Consider the following 6,561-nt stretch of genomic DNA (forward strand, 5'->3'; position numbering starts at 1 on the left):
TTTCTTTAACCTTATTTTCTGAACAAAGCGTACGTAAAAGTTTTCTTGAAATCAGTGGTTTTTAGATTTTTTTTGCTGTTTTTCCTATAAATTATGATGTGGACTGTGGGTTGGCGTTATGCAAACAAATCTTCCTGTAAATCATAGAGTAAAATTTCAAATTGGGTTATTCTAGTTTTGGGACAGAAACAGGTTACCGACAAAAGTTTAGCTGGTAACTTTGAAAGAGGGGGAAACCATAACTTACTTAACGGATCATTTTCTGATGTTATCAATCGATTTGATATGGATCGAAAATCAGAACGTGACAACCAAAACCAAGAATGGATGCACATAAAAGTTACTACCTTTTTAATATTATTGTGAATTATTGTTTCCAGAAACAAATGATTGTATATTGTCACATAGTGTTATGAAATAACAGCTTAATAATCATTTGGCTGAGGTTTTTTTTGTTTATTATATATTTTTGGGGGTTGTATTTAGAAGTTAATGTATTTAATCGTGATTTTCACAATGCCTGAAAGCTACGGTGTAAATGTTAATTTGGCTTGTTTTATGGAGAAATAGTTATGGTTTATTCTCTCAAGTCTAATAGAGGGGAGATTTTGTGATGTTCAGAAATTGATGAGCGTCAAAATAACAGATAATCTGTTACTGCAAGTGAAGGTTTTTTGTTCCTGCACTTATCTGAACTTCCTTTTTTTTTCGTCATCAAATTGCAAAACTCCTGCAAAACTACACTTCTCATTGCTATCTCTTTCAAAAAAGAAGCAACAAGGTATCTACACTTAAAAAAAAAAACTTTTTTTCCTTTCTTTTTTTCCTCCGCCTACATTTGGCTGAACTGTTGCATATTGAGGAATGATTGTTATTATTTTTTCTCTTGTGTAAATTGTACATAATTTAGCTCATAGTCAACCCTGTGCTGAGTGGACCTATAGTGTGTCTATGTGGTAAAAAAAAACAGCTGATAGAAAAAATGGCCGATGCTGTGCTTCGCACATTGTTAGCCTGTAGCCTGGTCAGATCCACTTTGCACAATTTAGTTATTGTCACAATGACGAACCCAGGCTAGTTCAATACTACCTGGTGATCAGATGCGCAGAACTTCAATATGAAAACAGTACCAGATTCCCAGGCTATCTAGCGTGGACCAATTGATGTACCTGTTTTGAAGGAAGTGGATCTTACCAGGCTATCTTTAAAAAAAACATTACAAAAAAAATATAGCTGTTACCAGAAGTGTTGTATGTATGTAATACAGTACTTGTCTATGTTGGATATAAAAAACCCAGACATTTTATGTGTAGGACTGGACTTAATGTGTAAGAAACTGGTTGAATATTAAAGAAATCCTTTATAAAAAGTACTATGGAAGTATAACTCTTGTGACCACATTCTTGTGGTCGTGTTTAACCGTAAAAAAATGCAGAGAAACGTTTGTAATTTCAGTCTGAAGCTTTTTTCTGTGGTTGCACTGCTATTGTACTTTTTGTGAAGGTATCGGCCAGGCATTTGAAGCATCGACCGAAACATAAGTAGGTTGTGAATTAAAATCTCTACTGTCAACAGTGAAAAATGAACAAGTGTTGTTGTTGATGTGTGGTTTAATTTGTAACAATCGACTAAAGCGGGATGTAAACCAACGACCTCCGGATACCCAGTCAGTTTCCCTTGTGGTCTATTACTCAAATTCAAATTTAAACGGTAACTTGTGGCAAAGCAAGTCATTGTACCGGACGTTACTAAAATCAAACTCGCAAAAGGCTTATTCTGTCCTGAGATGGCCCCAAATGCATTCTCGTTATAAAGTTTTTGACAAACTTGCTTTTCATCAAAATAGGCAGTCGCGATTTACAAAACAAAAATGGCTAAAAAATATTTACACTTTGTCTGAGATTTAGTGTGTCCTTATATCAGGCTTATTATTTTAATAGCAACTATCAAAATAAGCAGGTTGTTTGTACGGCACTTCATGATTTGTTTTGTTTCAGAATGCGATTAAAACTGACAAATTCAGATTGAAACATCTTGCGCTCAAGTGCAAAAATCCCTGTGGATTTTCTAAAAAGGACAAAGTCATTGCAAGTCATCAAAACACAAATGAGGCCCAGCATTCAAATCTGAAGAAACGATCACCATTTGCCAAGAAATGGTCCCCTCGCGCTACTCGTGACAGCCCGTACCTCAATCGACTTGAGAGGGAGCCAACATTACGCATCTCTCTCCTTCCGCAGCGGTACCTGGACCTCATTTACTGCGGCGGATATCGAGCCTTAACCACATACCAGTTGTGGGTACGTTTGTTGCTATTTTGTGACCATTACAGCGGGGTTCTATTTCGGGGACATTGCATCGTTGGTTTGTGGTTGCACTACTCGCCTATTGAGTATAGCGTCCCCCTAGTCAGCCGGATTTACTTTGACATGAAGGGCTAGAAATATAAATAAATTTGTCGACTTGTGGTGGTTTTTGAGGTTGGGTTGAGGGTTTCAACAACCATTTAAACCCTCATCACCACAAAATGATGCTTTCATAACACTAGGTGGGAGCAGACAGACTGAGTAGTAGTTCACTTTGTATTTTTCATAATTCTGAGCATGTAATGTTTCTGAGAACATTGATCTGTGGCTGTTAAGTCTGCTGCCACCTAGTGTCGCCAAAGATTAAATTTTATCCTAAATCTCCAGACTTCATACAATTGACGTTAATGCACGGAGTGAGTGGTTTGTGAGCACCAACCTACAGGACACATTAAATGTCTTTGCATAGTGTTATCATAGGGGTGTCTGGGTGTCTTTTGGACCCCATATGTACAATTTGGAAACCGTGTTTTATCCCATTTACATAATGTATTGTAAGTGACCAATTTGGACACCCAGTTTTTAAATTTCCAGCAAATTTGCTAAATTCTGGCTAAAACGTGTTCCCCCTTAAAATCAAAGTACTTGTAATCAAACAAAGGCTGGAAGGAAAACAATTAGTCTGGTTCCTTTTTTTCCCTTCTTCATAAACATTGTTGGGTAGACTGGGGACAAAACAAAAATGGCTGAAACCCTAGCCTCTATTGACAGATCACAGTATTACTCATCCGTTATTAAAGGTGGTCAAAGTTGAACAACTTCCCAACTGACTGTGTCTGCACATGACAGGTTTCATGATGCTGTAAAGGTGACGTCAGATGAAGATGCTAACATACACAGCTGCAACCCTAGAGGGGGGGGGGGGGAACAACATTCATTGCATGACTTTGCACATTGTCCCTAGGCATTAGCCGGTAATGTTGGCATGATAAAAACCATGTGCATTTATTAGAGTGAATAGCCAATTATGAGTTACATGCAGGCCTGGCACTAGTAAAACTACTGGGCTTGGGCCTTGGGGTCCTTGCGGTCCAGTGAAAATTGTAGCCCTGCTGCAGTACCACATCTAGTTGCATCAGTGCAACTTATAATGGATAGATTTCTGCATCTAGCCACCACTTTTCATCCATTTTTACCAGAAAGAATATCTCATTTGAGAAAATTAAATACTAAATATAAAATAGTGGTGGCAGGACACAGAAATGTTTCTTTATTGTTTACACTCCTGGTACAAGAATTAGCCTACATTTAATTAAATTAACACCCTACTGTCTGTCCATTCAATATCTTCTACTGTAATTTTAATGATTGGCAAACTATGCCAGCCTGCATTTTGGTAAATGCATTTTTACTATACACAGTCAAAAGTTAATGCTGAAACCATGGAGGTAAACAAAAGTTGGTGAAATTGAAAACCAGAACTTTAAGAAACCAAAACTTCTCTTACTCCAACACCAAGAACTTCTTTTAAAAATGTGTCCTTTGTTACCTACAACTTACTTGCTTCAGGAATTCTTCATCCAGACTCCAAAAAACCTTCATTGAAGCTCAGAAATTGCAGCACAAAATAAAAGCACATGGTGTTTTGAATCTTCCCCCACATAAAAACAAGATGGCACATTGGCAAGATGGACTGATGCATTACCCTGTCGAGGGTTGTTGTAGGGTGTGAGGGGCAGACTGTACCAAAGTATTCAGACTGGGTAGGTGGTAAAGCTGAGGGACAAACTGTTACAGTACATTTTAAAACTTTTTGGAGAATGGGAATAACATAGCATAGAGTAAGGAAAAGCTTCTGTTTTAATTGAAGTAATTTTGAATACAGTTTTGGTTTGTGTTCCCCCCTTATAAATCATAATGATCCATTGAAAGTTAGTGTGGTTGTAGAGTATATATCTTTTGGACTTTTTAATTTGGTGGTGGGAGTGGGCAAGTGGGGGCAAAGGAGTGTATTGAACCATTCAATTGTGCATGGGGGGGGGTGCTTCCCCCTGTTTTTTTCATAAAGCCTGTAAGCATGAAAACTTGCTAAGCACATAAATATTTTGCTTAGCAGAAACAGGTTTTAACCAGCCAAAAATTTATATTTCTGCAACTGGTACACCCCCACTAAATTCTAGCTCAGCACAGATATTTGTTAACAGCTTTCTGAAAATTTGCCCTGCAGACTTGTTGGAAGGGTGACTACGCTCTGTCACTATGTGGTTGCGGATTGGGTGTCGTCACCGCGTGAACAGGAAGGGTGACATCATGCTAATACCCAACGGTCAATTAACGTTTCAACGTCTGTCCAGCCCCCTGGCCACTTTTGAGTTGCTTGTTCAGGGTGATGCGTTTTGTAAACATACCTCGGGTTGTGTTTGAATTTTAAAGGCAGGGTAGATTTTTGGTAACTGTCAAAGACAGTATTCTCACTGGGTGAACAAAACTGCTAAGTACAACTAACTTAGCACAACTTTCTGTTTGACACCTTGTTGAAAACATCACACCCTGTTCCACTTTTAGCAGGAAGTCTGTTCCCAAAAATTAAATCACACCGTTCCTTTCCTTAACTATGAAGAGTAATATACTTCCTACGACGGCTTTTTTGTTTTTCTTTCTGAAAATCTTTCCCAATATTTTGTAGGAAACCAAGCTTTAACCGATGACTAAACTTCTCAACTCCCCCACAGTTTGCGGTTTGATACTGTAGTGGCCTCACTTGACAAGATAAACACAAGGGCAATGACAACATAGCAGTATGATTCTGAACCCCAAACCACATTGCTACTAATTCTCGCTATGCCTGACACACTTTGATCGATGTTGACAACCATGTCCTGGGAAACGTGCCCACCGACATTACATCAGACCCCTTCGCTAAAATATTTCTCCTTCAAACATGGATATTATCACAAACTAGATCATGGCCTGATTGGTTCGCCTAGCACTGGATTTGCTTAGCAAAGACAAATGTTGACTAGCAAGGTTACCAGCCAAAGTTTCAGGTGATAGCGTATGGTAATCATGGACATACCCATAGTCCGACATCCTAATGTTCTGATGATGACACCCACATGTCCCGACAATGAGCTTTCTAGCAGTAAATTTGCTTAGCACAGAAAAATGTTGCTTAGCAAGAACAGGTTACCTTGCTAAAATTTCAGGTTTTAGAGTGTGGTTATGGTTACACATCCATGTTCCGACATCTTTATGTTCCTAAGATTGTCTCTTGGTAAAATTTGCCCCCAGGTCAAGTCAGAAAATTAGACCACTCTGATTGTAAAAACTTTCTGGCACACCCTTTTAAATACCTCAGGGGGGAATAAAAAAGGAACTTCTTCCTGGACGGGAGACAGGTCAAAGCTTTAATGGACTGTGACTGATGGTCATGTCCACCAAATACCTGGTCGTTCACCCACCCCTGTCTGGGGGCTAGACTGTGATCAGAGACTTAATTTTAGGGGTCAAACTTGAAGCTCATGTTAGAGTTGCAATCAAAAGGTTGTGGGTTCGAATCCTACCTAGCTATCCACTGATTTCACAATGACTAGAATCAGTTTTGTCGTACAATGGAGCATGCTCCATGGTTATAATGAACAATAATTTCTTGATTTGTGCAATTCATAATCATAGACGTTAAACCAATGTTTGTATGAGAGAGATTGGCTGTTGCCAGCTTTGTGTTTTTATCCCTTAAGGAAGTTTGCCGAGTTCCCTTGACGGGAAGATCATCTAAACAACAAACAAGTAGACTCCTGTTAGATTACTCCTCCATTGTCTTAGGGAACCTTCACATAAAGTGTGAGCAATTAAGACATCAGGAAGCCAAGGTGACCTGGGTTGAATTATCATCTACTCACACCACTCACTCCTCAACTTAATTCAGTTATAGTTAGCGATAATAACGTGTTTGTACCTTGTTAGATGAAGACATCAAACGTGGATTATAAATCAAGACAGGCAACAAGAAATAAAGGGACTGGACCCAATTTTACAACCCAGTTAAAGGAACACGTTGCCTTGGATCGGTCAAGTTGGGCTTTGAAAAGCGTTTGTAACCGTTTGTTATAAAATGCATATTATGGTTAGAAAGATGTTTTGAAAGTAGAATACAATGATCCACACAAATTTGCCTTGAAAATGCGTGGTTTTACTTGCCAACTAACACGGGTCGGCCATTTATAATGGCCGACCGTGGTAGTCGATGAGGTAA

The sequence above is a fragment of the Asterias amurensis genome, chromosome 21 (genome assembly GCF_032118995.1).
Source record: "Asterias amurensis chromosome 21, ASM3211899v1".
NCBI classification, from domain to species: domain Eukaryota; kingdom Metazoa; phylum Echinodermata; class Asteroidea; order Forcipulatida; family Asteriidae; genus Asterias; species Asterias amurensis.